Source organism: Sciurus vulgaris (genome assembly GCF_902686455.1).
Source record: "Sciurus vulgaris genome assembly, chromosome: 4".
Taxonomy (NCBI): Eukaryota; Metazoa; Chordata; class Mammalia; order Rodentia; family Sciuridae; genus Sciurus; species Sciurus vulgaris.
This window is the reverse complement of record NC_136464.1, coordinates 28,687,630-28,708,682: the sequence shown is the minus strand read 5'-3', so window position 1 is coordinate 28,708,682 and position 21,053 is coordinate 28,687,630. Positions and strand designations below refer to the sequence as shown.

General features: G+C 41.8%; 2 protein-coding genes across 2 annotated transcripts in view; both read right to left on the bottom strand.

Moving 5' to 3' along the window:
- Positions 1–21,053, bottom strand: part of LOC306659734 (acyl-CoA desaturase 1-like) — a 182,132-nt gene that overhangs the window by 12,868 nt on the left and 148,211 nt on the right. The gene's annotated exons all lie outside the window — the stretch shown is intronic.
- PKD2L1 (polycystin 2 like 1, transient receptor potential cation channel) overlaps positions 1–21,053 on the bottom strand; it is a 261,390-nt gene that overhangs the window by 198,217 nt on the left and 42,120 nt on the right. The gene's annotated exons all lie outside the window — the stretch shown is intronic.

Below are 21,053 nucleotides of genomic sequence, written 5' to 3'. Positions count from 1 at the left end.
AGCATTTAGTATATTGCATTCTTTCAAGAAGAAGGTTCAGGATTTCTTTCAGGGTATACCCTTAATTGTAGCTGAAGATGGCTCTCCCTTGAGACCGACTTTCCTTCTCTTTAACTACTAAGTATATTGACATTTGTTTCCTCCAGACACTGGACTTCGGCAGCTAACAGTCTGAAAAATCAGGGTCCCCTGAAACCCGCCCTGCCACTTACTTAGCCTCATGTACACAGTGCTACTAGTATTACTAAAATTAAGGCTGGCGATGTTACTTAGGCTGGGTGCCTTGTCATTCATTTTCTGCCAAGAGAAAAGGTAGAACAAGAGTCCTGTATTTCTCTCCAAAGACAAACTTCTGTCTTGTGGATAAACCTCTCGGGGGTCCAGGAAAGTTCTGGGTTAGGGAGAGTGAGTTTCAGGAGCAAAAGGTCAGAGCCCATCTGGCTGTTGATAACCAAGACAGAGTGGGGATTGGTTCATCCCATGAATATCTGTGACAGTGTCACCCTCTTCTTTCAAACCTCAGGAGCTCATGCACCCACAAAATAAGGCTGCATGGTAGAAATAATATTATTAGAAAAGTATAAGCTTGAGCATCAAGAAGTATTAGGTTAGTGACAAATTGGAACTTTTAAGAATTGGGTCAATATTTCTTTACAATACAATTTACAACGTAGCTGAAAGATATTTTCTCAAAGAAGAAAAGGGATAAGTTATGCTAGGAAGACAGAAATTGGAGCTCTGACTATTACTTCATGAAAAGAGGCAAGAGGTATCAGCAGTTTTTAAACTTCATTTAATTCTTCAACTCAAGAGAATAAGAAAAAACAGGTACCATTTAACCATCTTAAGTAAATGACATGTCAATAGCAGGAAATCTCTATTGCCTTCAGGGTGAAGTCTATATTTCTTAACATGGCCTTGTAGGCCCACTGGGAGCCAACCACCCCCACCTTTGTTTATGTAGTTCCCTCATTCCTGTCCACCCTTAATCCTTGTTCTCTCTACTCCCATGATATTCCACTGTTAGAGCCTGAGAATATTCTTTGCCCTTTGTCCAGAGTGTTCCACAGCACCCTTTCCCTTCTCCCACTAAATTTCATTTAGTTTAATTTCTTCAGGTGTCCAGAAGTTTTACCCGCTAGCCCCTATGTCAGGCCCTCTCCCCCACTGTGCTTTCTGTGTTCATTATATTCTAGGATGCTCCCTGAGGACAGGGCTGTGTCTGTCTGCTTCACTGCCATCTCCCTAGTAGTACGAGGTCCAAGGGGGTTTTCAATAAGGATTTGAACTTGTTACATCAATAGGAGATGTTTAAAGGATTATCTCTTTAAACACTGCTGTCTTTCAGGCAATAATGTGCATTTTAATAGAGACTTACTGGGAGCTATTTACCATAGAATTGTTTTTTTAATGTGGGGTTATCATTAATTCAGACTATTCCCATATTCTCCATAATGAAAGCAAAGAAATATTGCTCCTTTCCCTCCCCTTCTCTACCTTTTCACTTTCCTCTGCTCCTTTCTCCCTTCTTCCCCCACTTCCCTCTCTCCTCCTTCCCTGCTTTCATCTCACCAATAATTGCAATTCCAGTGACATTGGTCAGCAGGGTAGATGTTTTCATGGCAGTTAAGTTTGTGGGGTCAGAGGTGCCGAATAGGCTGCTGCAGTCTAAGCAGGTGAGGGGGCCTCATGCAGGGGGCTGCTGGGCTTTGGGTTCTCGAGGCTGAGTTGGGTAAGGAGAACACCCATGTGGAGGGGACAGCCTGGTGTGCAGTGTTGAACCCTACATGCAATGAGGAAGGTGTCCATTTGATGAAGAAATTCTTCTTCTTTGAGACTTCTGCAGTCTCAAAGAATCCTCCTTCTGGGCTGGGATTATAGCTCAGGAGTAGAGCCCTTGCCTAGCATATGTGATGCACTGGGTTCAATTCTCAGCACTGCATATAAAGGAATAAAAAGTTAAAAAAAAAAAAAAAAAGGAATCTTCCTTCTATATAAGATGCTAGAGGTCAGGGTGGAGGTTCAGCCCTGCCCACAGTACTGCCTTTTGCTTTGTAACATTATGAGCAATTTGAGATTTCCAAATCCAGAACTAGCCTTCAAGAGTAAGAAAGCATGTATGTCAAGGAAAAATAAAAGGATATAACTTTATATTCTTTAACAGTTTATAGCTTTCTTTATAAACCCATGTCTGTGGGCCTTCCTTTGTTCTCGTGCTGGGGCCCTGCAAACCCCAAGGAAGACCTGCTGGGAATCCTCCTGGTAACTTTGTTTTCCATTTTATTTTTCCAAAAACAGAAATTAGGAAAGCGGCATTTAAAAAGCCCTCTGGGCCTGTTTATGCCTTTCATCGAAGAACCATAAATTGCTGGTAAACATTTCACAAGCCAAGTTGGCACAGGAATAATTAAGCTACAGGAACAACTAGCACATGCCAAGCAGTCACTTCAGAGCCAAATGTCAGTGACTGGAGATGGCCTGACCTGGTTAGAGCAGCCCCAAGTCCCCTCCACATCTCAGGATGGGCATGTCTCTGTCTCAGCTCTATTCAGACTGACCCTCACTGCTCTGAATAAACCTGATCTTCCAAGAGATTTGCCTTGCTCTGCAAAAACCAAGATTCATGTTCAGTTTACTGAAGGTTTGTACTTCCAAACTGCCCATAGTTTTTGTTCTCAAAAGCAAATTTGAAAACACTCTGAATCTCTCTCTCCTTCCCTTCCTTTATTTCTTTTCTCCTTTCTTCCCTCTTTTCCTTCTTGACAGATGGCACATACCCATTAATTCACAGAAAAAGAAAGTTAATGGGAATTTCTTCTGTCCTGGAAAATAAACAACTTGTTAATGAAGGAAGCAGACTACTGTGTGCACCCAGAGTCCGGGATTTGTGCTGGCCATCCCAGAAGTAAGGACTCCCATCCTGCACTTCAGCAAGTTGGAGGGCTTCTTTCTGTCTCTTTCTTCATCACTAACTACGTACAGTGGATGCTTCTTTGATGGTGCAAAGGAAGTGGCTCTCAGCAGAAGCTGAATAAAGGAAAAGTACAAGATATCATCTGACTATGTTTTATTCATGAGAAACAGTATGAGAGCAGTGCAGGGTGAGGAAAGAGCTGTTGGTCACAGGGGGTAATTTTTCCAGCCACACCCATGAACTCAAACAATCTCAGCCATTTGTATCCTTTGTGATTACAAAGAGGTAACACAAAAAAATTCAGCTTCACTGGAGACTAAATTCATATGAAAGGGCAATTTAGGCGGCAGGACCTGTGGGTAGTAAGACTGAGTTCCTTCTGGTATTACCTTGTGGTAATCATTAGGTCTCTTTCAGTTCAAAGATTCTAGGATTTTAATATTTCAAGAGTTTTGGAGGAGGGAGACTCAGCTGAACACAGGAAGCATTCCACTGTCTCCTGTCAGTGTTGAAATCTGCTTTTTTTTTTTTTTTTTTTTTTTGTGGGGAGAGGGCAGTTGACCCAGATTGAACCCAAGGGCACATAACCACTGAGTTATATCCCTGCCCCTTTTATTTCGAGACAGGATCTCGTTAAGTTGCTGAGGCTGGCTTTGAACTCACGATCTTCCTGCCTCTGCCTCCAGAGCTGCTGGGATAATAGGTTTATGCCACCGTGCATGGCCAGGGTTGAAATCTTGACAGCCCAATCTGGCTGAGGTTGAAATCGATACTTTATCTGAATTTTGGCTTAATTGTGGTCACACAGATTACAAATAAATGATGTTTAAAAGTAGTATTAATTTTGTTTAAATGAAAATAAAAGATTAGAAAGTATGACTTTCACTGATACTGAATAAAGCTGGATCAATATTCTTTTTTTTAGACAGATGGCAAGTCCGGCATGAGGAAGTAACCGCTTGAGCTAAAGCCGACCCCCTTCCCCCCGCTTTTTTTTTAAATTAACTCATTCATTTAATTACCAGGGCATAGGAGAGAGAAATAGTAAAGATTCTGAAGCCAAGCTAAATGAATGCAAGCCCTTCGGGTTATAGCAGGTGCAGGACTGTGAGGGGTCTGGGGTCCACTTTGTCCCAGAGGGGGCATGGGGTGGGCAAGTATGCAGAGACTGACAGGGAAGCCCAAGTCTCACCAATTGGGAAGGAGGAGCTTCTGACAGCAACAGAGGCAGCTCCCATCCATTCCTGCTCTAAGCCGTGCTTCTGTCCTCTGAGCAGCACCAGTGAACCCCACTGAGTCTCAGGGCCTGCCACTGTCTGGGACACTCCCCATCCTCATTCCAGAAATGTCAGGAGGCCCTTCACCCTCCCTCTGAGGACTGTGGCTCAGAAGTGTTATCCTCATGTGGAGTACAGGGCCTTGTCCTGAGAGCCAAGCAAGTCAGCTCCTGCATGTTTCCTTCCAATCTCCTGCAACTAAACCTTTAATTGCAAAAAGAATGTTTCTGTGCAATCTTGAAATAAAATAATATTTTATTTTATTTCAGTTGTTATGCTACTGTCTTCAGGAAGAGAATCTTTTCTGCCTATTCCCCCCCCCACCCCCCCCACAGCTTGGTCCTAAGACTAGATGCAAATGAAATTCCCTCATGAAGGACATCAAAACATTCTTACTAGCATATGCAAATTATGGCCTCTTTTCCTTCTTAATGAAAGAACATTCTTTCCCCAGGTAGACCTGTTAGTGGACTTTGATCCCAAACCCAGCTTCCACAGAATGTTCAAGTGCCTAGTGTGACTCAGGGCAACCCAGACTTCAAGGGATATCTTCAGTGTCTGCTCTGCCTTCTGCCAGCCTTAAACCTGGGAAGGATGCTGACTAGTTTCAAAGTATAAACCAATAGGGAGTGTTTTTTCCCCAAGTTTCTACAGCTTTCTGATTTCATCTTTATACTGTCATTAAATAGATATGTATACAAAGCTATGGGGAAAATCAAACCAAAACCAAATTCTTATTCTATAGAGGCCTGAGGTTAGGGCTAGTATATACTTCTCACAGAAACTTGGAGAAGAATGAAATCCCCTCTTTCTATATGGGGTGGTAGCTTAGTTTGGAAAACTGTTTGACATGCAGTGGTTGCCTACTACTGTCAATGAATATCTACTGAAGAGTCAATGAATATCTACTGCCCTGTTCAACTGCTAAGTCCCTCTTAGTCTGTGCTCTCAACAGGCCTCCTTAAGGACAAGGACAAGATGCAACACTTCTGTCGGTTTGACTCTAAGAAACTTGAGTTTACTTGCCAAGCCCTTAACAAACATTTTATTTCTTTATATGTTAAAAGGCTCAAAGCAGATGGCATTTGATTACCCCCCACTATTAGAGGAAGACCTCTTCTATAAAGAGTACATAAGGCACCAGCTTCCAAGGCTTGAGTTGCTTCCTATCTCTTGCCACTGCTGCAGCAGGCAGCTGTGCTAAGGTTTTTACTTTGCTGATGGGTACAGTGGTTCTGCATTCATGTTGGCTAGAACTTTGATAACGAGAATGTAGTATTTATTAAAGAAGTGGGAAACAGCATACTAGCCCCACGGATTGACTGGAGTTAAAACATTATAAAACATTTTTATTGCAACAAGAGACCAGGAGAGATGACTTTAAGGAGAGTTGTTGTTTAAAGGTCTTTCTGTTACTGTGTCAACAGTAAATAGCAGTTCAATTTAGCAATTGCTTAAATGTTTGAAGAGTCGAGCATCTGGTAGAATGTGTGGCAATGATGCAACCCCCTCTGCCCTGTGTTAATCTTCATTCAGCAAGCACTGTGTGTCAGCCATATTCTAGGCTGTGTGCGAGACACCAAGATGTATAAATCATTAATGAGTTTAAAATTTAGTAGAGGAGGTTCCACACATGCAACATCTACAATGTGAGACAACGTAATAGGAGACAGGCCATAAGAAAAGTGCAAAGTATGTTCCTGGAGTGACTGAGACAAAAGCTGGCCTTTGAACTGAACTGGAACAGGACAAGGCGAGAGGGAAGGACCTTCAGGCAGAGGACACTGCAGGGGTGAGAGCAGAGTCCAACTTCCTCCTCTGTGAAGTCTTCTCTGACTCTCCCTTCTTGCCCTCCCTACTGCTCCATCAGACAATCTGGTTTGAACATACTATCATTGTGACTGTTACATTTTAACTGCAAATCTGTCACTCCAGACACCTATGAACTCTTTTAGGGTTGGGGTTTGTCCTCTTGTTTTTGTCTTCCTAAAATTTAGCAGGTTTTCTGACAGGGGCAACTATTCAATAAATTCTGAGGGAGAAGGGAAACCCAGTACTGAACCCATTGGTGACCAGTGAGAATGACAATTTAGCAGGAATAAGAGATTCATACAGCGAGCAGTGGGACTTGAGGCTCCTACAGGAGGTTGGGAAGTAGGTGTGACGGTATCAAGCATAGGTGAGGAAATGGAGGCGCGGATGCTCCTATATGCTGCTGGTGAGACTGCAAGTTGGTGGCAGTTTTGGAGAACAATTTATTAACATCTCATTGAGTCATAGATATTTGTGTCCTGTGCTCCAGAAATTCCAATTCTAGAGAAACTCTTGCACGTGTATATAAGATAACATGGAAAATTTGTAGCAAAAATTGAAAAAATAAACTCCATAAACAGGAGAACTGAATGAGTAAAAATAAATACACGTATCAGTGTTGGTGCTTTGTTCATGTTTGTTTGCAGCACTTGGGATTGAACCCTGGGATGCTCTACCACTGAGTTACATCTCCAGAACATTTTATTTTTAGTTTTGAGACAGGATTTCACTAAATTGCTGACTGCCCTCTAACTTGCAATCCTCCTGCCTCAGCCTCCCAAGTAGCTGGAATTACAAGTATGTGCCAATAAAGCAGGAAATACTATAATATTAAGTGCAGAAAAGACTCAAGGGAGTAAATTTCCTATTATCTTTTATATAAAGATTAAATACTTTAAAATTCAACTATGAATTATGTATTAGGAATATATATTTATTTTATATAAAACAAATATATGTCTAGTAAATAGTAAATGAATCTTCTCTGCAATCATACACTCACAGACACACACATATACACACACACACATGTGGGCAGATAAGTTGATGAAACAGCTTCAACTCTGTTTAACTTGATGAAGGATAGGTGGTTGATTTGTTGTGTTCTTTCAAACATATCGTATATATTAAATATTGCATAAAATCATTTAAAAAGTTAATTAGGCCCACGTTCTAGTAGAGTTGAAATATTGAGGAGTTTAGGTACTGTTTGGTAGTTTATAAAGAACTCCTGAAGGCTCTCAAGCAGGTAATAAGTGCATAAAGAAAAAAGAAAGGCCCACTTCACAGAAGAGGAGGAGAGGGTGTGTGGGAGACAGGATTTCCGAAGAGCTGAATAGGGGAGTATCAGCCTCTCTCTCAGTGAGCTGTGTCCCAGTGATTGGACCCAAGCTCAGTGGGAGGGTTCCATCTCTAAAAGGAAGACCTCAGAGACCCCATCAAGGTGAAGGTCCCACCTCCCCCAATATATCCCATGTCCCAAACATTTGTCCCTCACCAAAATGACCACCAGGTCCAGTGTGTTGCAAACGCTTCTGAGGTAGTAAAAGCAGTGCATGTGGAGTTCTGGGAACTCCTTATTGCACAGCAGAAGATGAAGATGCAGAAGATGATCTCACAGACAACGATGAAGAAATCCCAGTTCCTTACATAGCAGATCAGCTTAATTATGTGGATTTGCCAGGACAGGATGGTACCTCATGTGGGAGCTCCACCACCAGTCTGTAGGGAGGGGAGAGAGTTAGTGGAAATGACCTGGGACAGTTTCTCCCATGTCACCTGATTCTCACACCCACCCCAGGCCTGTGTTTAGGGATGGATCTCAAGTACAGCAGACAGGGACCAGCAACCAGGGATGGAGGATACATCAGGGAAGATGCCCACCTCAGAATGCAGAAAAGATTGAAGAAGTCAGTGAAGACCACCTCAGTGTCCCTGTCAGCCACAGCCCCTGCTGAAGGTGCCAGAGTGCACTAGCCTGTCTGGACACTGGGAAGTCCAGGTAGTTGCTACCTCCCCTGTAACTTGTGAGTCTGCCCCAGTGAGGAGCACCCCAGCTCCTCCTGTGAGTAGAACATCCACCTGCCACAGAAAACGCCATCTGAGCAAAGAGAGTTTGAGTCAGCCCAAAAGTTCATCTCCGAGTTGATGGAAACACTGATTGCCTGGGCCTTACACTTCCATGTACATCACATATCTACAAACACATACTATATGTACATAAGAGTATATCCATATATATATTATTGTGATTTTATATATATATAATTACATATAATACATATTCCACATCTATCATTTTGGTTGATACTAACAACTGTTTTAGATAAGAGGGAAAATATAGTTCACATTTTGCAGAAAAAGGAAATAGACTCAGAGATTTCAAAGAGATGCAGCTACATAGTGACAGTACTGAAATTCAGATGTAAATCTCATTTTTCACTCTGTCTCAAGGCTATGGGTGACAAAGTCAAGCCCCACTTCTGGCTCCAGCCAGTCAAATCCCAACCTTGACCATAAATCCAGAAATGATCTGTTTTGTGCTGTGACTATTTGATCTCATGCTTTTGTTTTAACCCCCAAATTGTGACCGTGGGCCCCTATTTCTACCTCTTCTTTCCTGTCCTATCTGCCTGCTTCCCTTTCTTCCCTCATATCCATCCAAACCTTTGCTGCTCCTGCATCAAACCCAAGGGCAGATTCTTCAGCCATGAATTGTGTGGCAATGTCAACTTTAGCCCTGTGTTCCACCCTCAAGGCACTTCTGGGCAGAGAAGCTTTCCCTGTGGGGATTGCCTGCAGAGAAGGATCAGAGTGATTGTGACCTCTGTGTGGGAAGATGTTCAGAGGCTATAGTCTGTCTCCTCTATGCTTGAGTGATGCATATGAAAGTCCCCGGAGCGTTGCACTTGGGACTCGGGGCGATGCCTGCTGAGTTCCCTGAAATGCCCACCTTCAAGACACATATAGGCTCAGCAGAAGTGGTTCTGACTCCTTAAGATGGTGTCACACACCCCATAGGAATTGTTGCAGATCCACAGCTGCCACATCTTTGGAACCCCCAGCGGCAGGTTCTCATAGTAGATGAAGGAGTGCAAGCTGTGGCCCAGGCTCTGTTTGTTGTACCACATGGTTCAACACGGACTGTCCAGGAGTGGGCCCTGGACAAACTGGACCACAAACTGGATTGGGCTGACTCAGCTTCCTCCTGACCCCTACTCTGAGAATGATCTTTATCCTCATTCATGGTCACCTCATTCCTTGTCTCTGGTCTCTTATGTTAAGGCCCCTCACAGCTGACCCAGGAACCGTGACAAAATACTGAGTTGATTCTGTGTAAAATGCATTTTGAAGTTCAGTCTACCCTGTCACTCCCAATTCTAGTCTAATGCCTGGTTTGTTTCCCAGATCAACATCCTGACCTCTCATCCTCTCCACCTGAACACTAGTGTAACCCATGAATGCAGCTTGACCACTGACTCAGCATAATTCCAGACTGATCTCATCTTTGGATATTCATCCTGACCTATTGTCTGATGTCTCTACACACTGGACTATGGTGTCAGGTCATTGAGAAGGAGAGAGGAGAGAGGAGAGAGGCCCTGGAGATAGAGGTGCTACCCCTCGAGTTGGCGGGGAGACTGATGGTGGCTCTGGGGAAACCAGGGAGTGCATTAGGGAAGGGTGTGGCTATAAGGTCTCCTTTTCTCCCAACTCATCTCGGAGAGACTGAACTTCACTCAGTAACTCTCTATTGACACTGCTATTCTAGATTTTCACTTTTCTCTTCTAATTCAGCTTAACTTCCTGCTATTACCTTCTTAGAGCCAAGACATTTCTGCTTTGAGTGGCTCCTCTTTTTATTTATCCTCTACAGCCTTTGAAAAGTGCCTCCAAACTCTAGAGCACTCCAAATTTCTGGCCAAACACCTTACAATAGAGATGTGGCCTCCTGGCTTAAAGGGGTAGTGACTCTGCAGACATGGGAGCAGCAGGTAGGCCTGGCTAGTGCATCCCGATGGGCTCAGGTGTACCCTGGGAGAGGGAATCAGAGCATACCTGATTAAAATAAAAAAGACCTGGCCTTTCCCCTGAAGAACTGGAGACCCCTTGTATGAACACTCCGAGTCCCATGTACCTAAAATAGGGCAGTTCTAAGATTTTGGCTTAAGGGCAGGATTTGAAATGTATATATGCCACTTATTTTATAGATTGTCACTTAACTTAGTTTGTTTCTGATATTTTCTCATGATGAAGTTCAGGTTGTATGTTTTGAGGAATACCATACAGTGCCATATAGGTACCTCCTAGAAGGAGGTACATATATTGTGTTTGTTTCACTACTGATGAAGTTACCTTTGATTCCTTGTTAAGGCCGTATTTACCAGATTTCTTCAAAGTAAAATTTTGATTTTTCTCCTTATAATGAATATGTGTGTTGTGAGGAGACACTTGGATACTAAATAAATGTCATATTACTCATTGATCTTTCACCTACTAGAGTGGACAAGAAAACAACCCTAGAAGTTGTTCTTCTCATCCCCTTTCTCCAGAGGATACAGGAAATCCCACTGCCTTGTGGCCAGAGATTCTACCTAGATGGGAGCCGATGAGACTCCCTCACGTATGCATTGATGACTTTTGTCTGATTATATCTTATGTGGTTGTAAATTGGCAAGTTTTTTATTCCAGCTGTCCTACTGCATTTATTAGCTGGCATTCTGCTCAAGTGGAATTGTTCCTTTCTTCCCCATTCCTTTGTTGTGGTTGTGACTTGTACATGCTAAGGAAACCTACCACTGAGCTACATCCCTAGGCCTTTGTCCTTTCTTTAATCATGTATGCGCATCAGTTTGAATTCATACATTCTTGGAGACCTTTTCCCCAAGTTGCTGCTCAAGTTTTTTTTGTCATGGTCATAAAAGACAAAAAAAAAAAAAAAAAAAAAAAAAGATTAAGGAATTATTTCTGATGAAAAGAAACAAAAATCAAATTAAATATAGTATGTGACCCTGCAATGGACCCTGAGCCATAGTTTTTCTTTGTTCCTTCTAAAGGTTACTCATGAAACATTACTGAAATGATAATAAGTCTGTCCGAGAATGACATGGTGAAGCAGAGTCAGCATGAAGTTTGGAGCCAGGCAGACCTACAAAAATCTCAGTGTTGTGACTTACAATATAAACTTGGGCTCTGAGTCTCAGCTTTCTCAGTTTCAAAGATGGAAAAATGTAATGCCTTTTTTATAATGTTTCAAGGGTATCTTTAGAATGCATGGAAAATAATAGGTGCTCAATAAGTAGTTCCAGTTATCCTGTTCTAAGCTTCCCAGGGACAAGGACTATGTTTTATTCATTTTGCATTTTTCTTGGTATTTATTAAGCTGAATGAACACTAGAAAATTAAAAATAACTATCATACAGGGTGGAATGAAATAAGTGAATCATTTACAGATTGAGTAATGTGTTATGATTCCTTATTTGCCCCTAACGCCAATGTCATCAAAATAGTCCAAGACAACTTCTATTTAATGGGTGTTGGAAAGAGGCTGGAACATTCCTTAGGCCAAAAGGGAGAACAATAAATTCATACAAGTCTTGGGTAAGAGAAATGGAGCCAGTCTTTTGCTGACCTAATGAGCATGCAGTTGGCCAGTAACCCTTATACAGTGTGAGGTAGAAATGGTGCTGGCAGAACTCCGTCTCCCCAATAAGTCACCCATCCACAGAATCAGATGGGCATCAGGTTCAGAGGCTGCTGCAATCTGAACCCAAAAGCAGGACAGAGGGAGTCTAGGGTTGCTAGTTAGGGGGATGACTTTAGCTCTTATGACTTTCTCTCCTTTCTTATTCCACTGATGTGCACTTGAGCATGCAGCAGAATCACCTGGAAGTCTTGTAAAACACACATTGCTGTAGGTTTGGGTAGAGTTCAACATCTGCTTTTCTAATGCAGAGAATACTGGTGCTATGTGTATAAGGACCATACTTTGAGAACCACTTCCCTGACCTGTTGCAATCAGATAATCAATCCCACTGTTTGCATAGAGACATCAAGAGGCAGTGGGCTTCTCAGTGTCCATTTCAGTGACTCTCAAGATTGGGAGTTGGAAAGAGGGAAACACATCTCTACTGGGGGTCCTCAGAACCTCCCTGGATTGGGAGAGCTTTCACGAACTACACAGTCCTCTTAGAACACGCCACCCCTGCCCCAGAAGAAAAGCACTGAACCCACTGCCCACCTGAACCAGTGGCAGTCACCCCAGGCATCATACCCTTCAGGTACACTGTGGTAGAAGAGGGTTGAACACAACATGTTGGTCTTCCCCTGGTGTCTCCCTCCCTTCACACCCACCACTCGTTTCTATTCAGGTAATAAGGATCCTAGTTTGACTTTACTGAGAAGAACCAGCTTGCCTAACTGGAACACCGGCTGAGAGATTTCTGAATGTGATAGGGACTCAACATACCCATATCACCATCATCCTCCATGTGAGGGAAAGAAATGACCAGAGGAGGCACATATTGCCTCTGAACACCTATTATGTGCTCTGTGCTATGTGTTTGGGGGCTTTTCATTTAATCTGACAACAACTGAATTTGGCAAGTGCTGGTGTTATCCCCATTTTATAGTCTCAGAGAGTTTAAGTCACTTGCCCAAGAAAACACCTAATGGAGCCAGGATTGAATTCCAACTCTGCCCGCCCCCACAGTGCACCGATTCTGTACTTCTCCAAGGACAGAACTATAGCCAAGGGAGAGAAGTTACAGGGACAAAACTCAGGCTCCTGAAGATTCAGCCCTTCCCAGTCACTAGTGCATTCAGCCATGAAATGGACCACTTCACAAACACCCAGTGTCCTGCTGGGAGTGTTGACAGGGACCAGCTGAGGGTCACACAGATGGGGTGCCTACACTGGTTAGGGCTGGCCTTCCTGGTTCTTTCCTTTAAGATTCAGTGAAGGAATGGAATTGCTCTGTGTGTCTCAAAAAGTGACACTGCATCAGGGAATGAGGATTTAGAATTTGATTCATTGTGTCATATGCCAGATTGTCGGTAAATCACTACATTTCTGAGGACCTCATTTCAGGAAATTTTCTGAGACTGGAAATAATTACATGAAAATGCCTTGAAGGGTATTCAGAGACCAGGAGAAGGTTTCAACCATCTAAAACCAAATATCTGATTTTTCTCTTTTTGGCTCAATTATAATAAGACCCATCATTATTGACATCACTGGGCTTTATATATAATATCTCCCCTGATTCCGGGGGGGAGAGAAAAAAGACATGGTAAACAACCCCTCTGTCTACAGCAGCTGACTGAGATCCACAATGTTATCAAATAACTTCTTCAATAATCAACTAGAATGTGGATTCTAATTCAAGTTTGCCTTACTCTAAAGACAATGGATTTAAACATCATTCTACACCACACTAATGTATCGCTTTACTGGTCTAAATCCTTCTAAATATAAACTGTGACTCTCCCTCCAACAATCAACCCAGAGAGTTAGGATTATGCAAGTTTACATGAGTCCTGTTAGGCAAACTCTATTTTGAAGGGTTTAATGTCTGAGTCAGAAAGTGAACTGTGAAAACACTTGGTAAACTCAAAACTCCTCATGGTAAAAGGAGCTTAAAATGTCTTAATTCTGTTGTCAAACAGATAATAGTATGTAAATCTGCAACAAAAACTACACTCTGATATGGATGAGTCCCAAAGAAGGAAAAATCACAAATGCAAAAGTATTTGGTTTATTTATAATATCCTGTGTTGCAAGACACCTAAATGTCCTGCAGGGGGGCATGGTTAAGTCAGTTATGATCTCATTAAACCACTTAATGGAGTATGGTACAGCCATTAGAATGGTAACAAAAACATTTCAAAATGAATAGATGCTATCATTACAATTAAATCTTATTTGAAAATGCAAAGTATTGGGGTTGGGCTGTTGCTCAGTGGTAGAGCCACTTGTCTAACATGGTTTGATAATCAACACATAATACATTTTATTCTTTTATTCCCCTGGAGTTTAATTAATGCAATAATAATGAGTATAAAATATTAAAAACATTTGATATAGTCTTTCCAGTTGTACGTTTCCAAGTTACGGAGGCTTAAATATCCAGGTCTTCAATATTGCACTACGAACTTTGTTATTGCTTCCCTAATACCATGATCTTATTTGAAGTATCACCCCTCTCCTGATTATCTCACCTCTGTTGCCAGAAGCTACATCCGAACTTGGCCAGGAAGCTCAGGCCAACGCAAATCCTCAAAGGCTCCTCCCTTGGCACTATTATAGGTTCAAGGTTGAGCATGGAAAACATTTCAGCTCCAGCAATCATAGAGAGTTCTGGAACTTTCTGGAATCTTCTCTTACTAGATGTGAATGAAAAAGCCCTAGAAGAGTCAGTCTTAGGATGAAAGTCACTATGCAGCTGGTAGAAATGAATAGCAGAAGCAGACAGTTCTTCAGTGATGCCATTAAGCTACTAGATTCATCAGCCCTGAACCCTGCCCTTCTCTGGACTTTCGTTACCTAGCTAGTAAATCCCCTAATGACTTAAGCCAATTCTCATTGGACTTTGTGTCTTTGTAAGGTAGTCCTTGTGTATTTGGAAACGTTGACATTTTTAGAAATGTTGCATTATTTCTGAGGAAAATGGAGCTAGAAAATGAAGGTAATGAATGACTTTCACATAAATCTGTGCCAGTGTCTACATTTATTAAAATCCATTCTTACCCTCAATTTAAGAGGGCCTGATGAGTCGGTCAACTATTAATAATGTTCTAGGAACATTCCTGCCTTCCAAGCTTCATTTCTGGGTAAAGCTGGGTTTCAGGAATATATAATGATAGCACACACGAATGTATATATGCATGTTTATACCTATAAACATACACATGTATTTCCTACTCCTAAAATTGCCCTTAGAGAATCAGTACTTAATATGGATTTAGAAGGAGGCAGATAGAAGGAATAATCAAAGGAGGAGCTTGGGGTAGAGAGAGGAGCCAGTTGGCAGAGTAGGTGCTTAACAGGTGAAAGATCCTGGGTTCTACTGCCAGCACCCTTCCCTTTCCCATGAAAAAAAGATCAAGTGAAAAGTAGCTCCAATTTTTAATATTACTTTTATCCTTATAAAATTCCATGTTCTTGATATAAAAACCAACAAGGTCAACTATTCCCAGGCTTAGCATTCCCATCATCCCTATATTAAATGACAAGCATTTTTCTTAGGCAACAATGAGAACTAGGCAATCTACTTATGTTTTCTTCTTTGCTTTGGCCTTCAGGGACCTCAATTTTTTTTTTCCTAGTTTGTAGTATTTGTTTATCTTAAGTTTTTTGTTTTTTGGGTTGTTTGTTTGTTTGTTTGTTTTTTGCAAATTATCTTCCTCCTTTATCTTTTCTCACTTTTTTATGAAATATTTTTATTATACTTCCAGTGGATCATATTTTATTATTTTAGGGTTTTTAAAAGTATTCTGTCTCAGATCCCTTTTAGACATAGGTGGGGCATAAATGTATTATTATTAAAGAAGCATGACAGGTATAATTATTATTAATCATCATCATGAGCTTAGGTACTAACCTGATTTTATCCATTCCTGTGCTATGGTAGAGGCTGAATATGCTTGTCTTCTCTTTTGAACTTCTGGCAGAACTTCCAGCTCAGAGCAATAACAAGCAGTCAGCGCAGTGCCCTGAGCTTCTCCTCTCCCAGGTGACTGCCTTGGAGGCCATCATGTGGTCCTGCCCACCTTCCCTGCCCCCAGTTACTATTTAATGCACAGCTGTCCTTTTCCAGCAGCCCTCTCCTAGGACATGAACTAGATCCTTTCTGTTGACCACCCACCAAAGAACCCCTGAGAGCTGGGGTGCTTCTGCCAGAAAGTGTCTCGTTCCTTTATTCACCTGCATTAGTCCTTTGTTGGAAATTGTATGACTTCAGTTTTTGACAATCAAAATAATTTGTCCCTTTCCAACTAGATATCTACTTCTCTTACAATCCTGAGTCTCTCCAACTCCCAATCCTAGTGCTGCCAGTCATTGTACAAATACAGCCTCACTCACCCATAATCTGCCAAATGTTGAAGAGTTGGAAGTTCCTTGGGCTTTGCCATTTCTATAAATTGATTCTGAGTCTCCTCTGAGGGCCTCTTTTTGAGCCCCTCTTCTCATTTTGCTTGTTGAGAAGTTCTTTGAAACATTATTTCTTGGCACCTTGGATCTAGCATAGCTTTGGTTGTATAAATAATTTGGGATAGAGGACATCTGTAGTTATACATATAAGGTGAATCTATTCCTTCTAAAATAAAATGCAATGTCATGTAACTACCCCTTCTCATGTCTCCCCAACAGCCTCTGACAATAGTTTCACAATAGCTTAGCTAAGTATTATAATGTCCTCTCCTAGTAGAACAGAATCAGCTTATGTCAATTTTTCAATGATGTTTCTCAGGAACATTATTTGAGGTAATACCTTCATTTTTCCAGGTTCTGTTTTAACAGTCACTGTGCCAAACTATGAACAAGATCTCTTCTTACCTTGTCTGCCACAGTCTACTAGTTATTCCCTAATACATTTTCTTCCCTTCTTCATAATAATATCATTTTATCTGGGGGCACATCTCTGTCCAACTAAACACCATATTACCCAACCTCCCTTGCAGCTAGGTATGGTGATCATTTCATAAAGCTCTGTCCACTGGAATGGGAGTGGAGTGACAGCTTTCTGCTGACAGCTTCTGATTCATGTTCTTAAAAGGAAGGGACATGTCTTCCTTTCTACTTTTTTACTTCCTGCTAGCTGGAGTATGGACATAAGAATAGCAGCTGCAGCATGAGATAGCAGCAGTGTTTGAAGATGGAAAAACAGTAGGGGCAAGGAGACTGACCCCCATTAGTATGGAGACCATATTAGTTCAAGGCTTCTTATACCCCAGACTGTCATATAAGAGGGAAATAGACCTCTATTTTATTTAAGCCACTGTTATTTGGGGCCTGTTATGACAGCTAAATCAATATTTCAACTGAAGATTTCACATGAATATGTTCATGTCATGAGTATTTTGAAAAAGGACACTTTCTAAGAAAATAAGAATACACAGGTAGAGCTGAAATCAACAAACTGTGAGTATAAACTCTGTATCCTTAGAAAAGTCAGGTCTCATCACAGATCTCTTGGTTAAAACCACTTACTGGGTACACAGATCCCTGTTCCTTTTCTTGATAGAAAATTCCCTAATAAAAAATTCTTACGTTATTATTGTTGTTCTTCTAATTCTTTTTGGGCAATTCCTCCTTTCAGTCTCTTTGCTGCTATCCTACCCACATCTTCTAATTAACGCTCTTTGGGTTCCAAATGCCTCCTGTATTTTTGGATGGGCAATAGACAGGAAAGTGGGAAACTGTGGATGAGGAAAGGGTTATGTCCTCGGAGGATCCACTGGAGTTTTGTGGGAAATGAGTGCATTTCACATCTCACATCAGAGACCTAGGGGACTCACACCTGCCTCAGCAACAGTCTATAAGCATTTTCAAGCCTCTGAGATTTAGATTCAATTTTAAAAGAACCTATGACCATACATGGGTAATTTCTTCTTAGGAATTCAGAATCAGGGCCAAAGAGTTTTATGAGTTTTTGCTGAAGGAAATTCAATCAGGTTGAAGGGGATTGCTTTGAAAAATGAAATATGAATCCAAGTATTGGTTAACCATCTCCCTGAAGTTTCTAGTTACCCCTGCCATGTTAGCATAGTAGGAATAGTAGATCTGTACATACCTATGCATGTGGAGTCAATGTAACTGATTAGCTCAGGGGAGGGAATATGAAATCAGATACCTACAAGATTAGAGATAGGACCACAGAACAGGACACAAGGATCCAATTATAATTAGCTGCAGAATGGAAAGGGAGAGCACACCAAGGAAGATCAATGTTCATCAACAAGACATCATGGAAAAATACTGCACCTAGGAATTTATTTCGTCATCCCAGCCTTGGTATTGATATGGTAGTTCTTGACTGTTTTAATACTATACCCCAAATAGCATCATTTTGACCCCAAAATGGCATGACTTCAGTCAATGTCATGAGAGATACTTGAGATGTTTCTTGCCTTGGTCTCTGGAAAGGAGGGCTCACTGTGTCTAGATTGACCACAGCATAACATGAGGGACCTGAATATGGGAATATCTGAGGCTGCTGAGTCAGTGGTATTAGTTGGAATCACTGTAAAAGGTCACAGAGGAAGACCTGTGCTTGTTCTTACCATGTTCCTTGAACTATTTTCCCCAGAATCTCCCAGAGACCCGACCATCTTTTTTAATCTAAACCAACAGAGAGTCATATTGAGCTGAGACCCAAACACTTAACTATGCTGCTGCATCTAGCTGAGCCAAAAAACACGTTTAGTACTAGAAATGAAGGAAGCATCAGAAGAGGAGTCCTTGAGGTCAAAGTTTGCCAAGGCCAGAGCCCTAGAAAATGCAGACCCCTGAAGAGATGGGAAACCAGGCAGGAAAACTAATGACCACTTATATAAGGGCCACTATATTTGGTTACCACAATTTCATACAGTCTCTTAACAAATGAACTGACTTAGTAGAGTTGGTGATGGGTGAATTCACTACATAGAAGCCCTGGACTTGAACTGTACTTGTACAGTGCAAGCTATATGGATAGGTAAGGTTTGTGACCATTACATGATGATCAACACAATGACCAAACTGTGTGTAAACCCAGTGCCAGGAACATATGGGGTCATAATGCTCTCTGGAGTTACTAGGTTTGTAACTGATTGGTTGGTGAAATATGCAAACTAAAGATAGCCTGGGAAGTTCCTGTGAAGACAGCTTTGGGCACTCAGAGAAATGTATCACTCCCTTTTCTATAGGCAATTTTCACTTGGTGCTTACCAGGAGGCTCTTGAATAGATCCACATGAAGGGAAGAAAATCTCAGTAATGAATGTGTTGGTTGATTTAAAAATAATTTAAACAGAAACCATATTGCCGTTTTGAAGGGCATGAACTTCCTAAAACACCTTGTCAAACTCTCCCTGGAGATCAAATTAAAAGTGGAAAATGTTTCCAGCAGGAAGATATTTGAAAAACCCCAAGAAGTCCTAGGCCCATGTCAAAAACAGAAGGACAAGGAAAAGGCTGTGAGGCAGGGCACCAGGGAGTAGAGAAGAGGACACCAAAGCTGCACGCAGAGGTGGGTCAGGAGGAAGCAAAATGGGCCAGTGCCTGGGAGAGAAAAGAGGGAGAGCCAGCCCAGGACCCAGAAGTGTCCAGAAGAAGCAGGACACTTCTCTGCAAGCCAACAGCTCCCTGCAGTTATTCAGAGGTGCAATTTACTTTCAACAAAGTGAACCAAGAGATCCTCTTTCACTGATTCTGTTGGCATCAGCCCTGGGAGACCTATGAGAGCCTCCACACCATCAGCGGAAACTCCGGCTTACAGTGGGGGCGTTGCATTGACCTCACACATCCTTCTGGTGCAAGCAAGCAAAACTTCTCGTCTAAAGTTCATGTAGACTTGGGTGTGTCTCGAAAGTGGCTGAGATGATACAGCAGACTTTCCACAGTGACCACAGGGAGGGCATTTAACACCCTGAATAATTTCACTTTTTAAAACAGGGACTATATGTTAGGTAAAAATTTAATGGTATTCTAGTCTTACTTTTATTATTTTGTAATAGTAAGATGATAGAGAAATATCATTAGACAGTCACCTCTCACTTGCCCTTTGATACTGACTATGGCAAAGCTCTCGACTATTCATCGCCCGAGGCCTTGGTTGGCTAATGCTTCCTCCTCCAACCCCTGGCTCTTCCAGGCTGAGCGCCAGCGCTGTTAAAACACCAAGGAAGCAAGCAAGTGGCAATAACCCTAGGCCTCCCCAGCAATATCTGGGCCTCCTCAGACTTCATGGGCACCTGCCTGTGGCACTGCAAGAGTTCTTGGGTCTCCCTGGCCATTTTGTCCCTCCTATCTCCCCAGGGTCCTGGAGCCCCCCCTCCACTGTGGTGCCCATCACTCTGTCCCTGTTGTTTAAATGTTGACCTCTCTGGATCCATGAAGGCAGAGGTTGTGTCTCATGCACTTGACTAGGGCCTGGCACTTAGTGAGACTTCATGAATTTTTGAATGAATTTGTGTGTGATATTCAGGATCTCATCCTTGTCACACCTGTTCTTTTCTTCCATGCTATGAATTCTCATTCAACCAACTCAGATTCAGTCTCTACACAATTGATTTTCAAAAGTTGTATTCTCAGGACTCCTTTGTAATCCTTAAAAATTTTGTAAACTCCAAAAATGTTTTGATACTTGGGATATATCCCTTATGACTTCATTAGAAATTAAAACAGGGGAACTTTAAAAATATTTATAATTCATTAAAAAATGATATTTACAGCCAGGCGCAGTGGTGCACACCTGTAATCCCAGCTACTCCAGAGGCTGAGGCAGGAAGATCAGAAGTTAAAAGCCAGCCTTAGCAACTTAGTGAGGCTCTAATAAACTCAGCAAGACCCTTTCTCTAAATAAAATATTTAAAAGGGCTGGGGATGTGGCTAGTGGTTAAGCACCCCTGGGTTCAATCCCTGGTACCAAAAAAAAAAAAAAAAAATGATGTTAACAAACCCAATATATGTATACACAACATTTTTATAAAGAACGACTATTCTAAAACAAAGCAAAAAAATTTTTTACTGAGAAATGAGGGAATGTGTCACATGTTTGCTAGTCTTCTCAATGTCTGGCTTCACAAATGATAGCTGGATTCTCCTGTCTGCTTCTGCATTCAATCTATTGCAATAGTTGCTTTAGTTGGTGTAGATAAAGTAAATATGACCTTGAACAGATATTTTATTGGATAAGAGAGGACCTCATAACCCCTCTGAAAGGGCACAGGAAGCCCTAGGGATCTGCAGAGCACATCTTTGACAACCATTGCCCAATGCCTCATTTCTGGTTCTAGAACCTCTGCCCAGTCCTGACCATCTTAAAACCCCAGGCTTCCTGTTGCCAC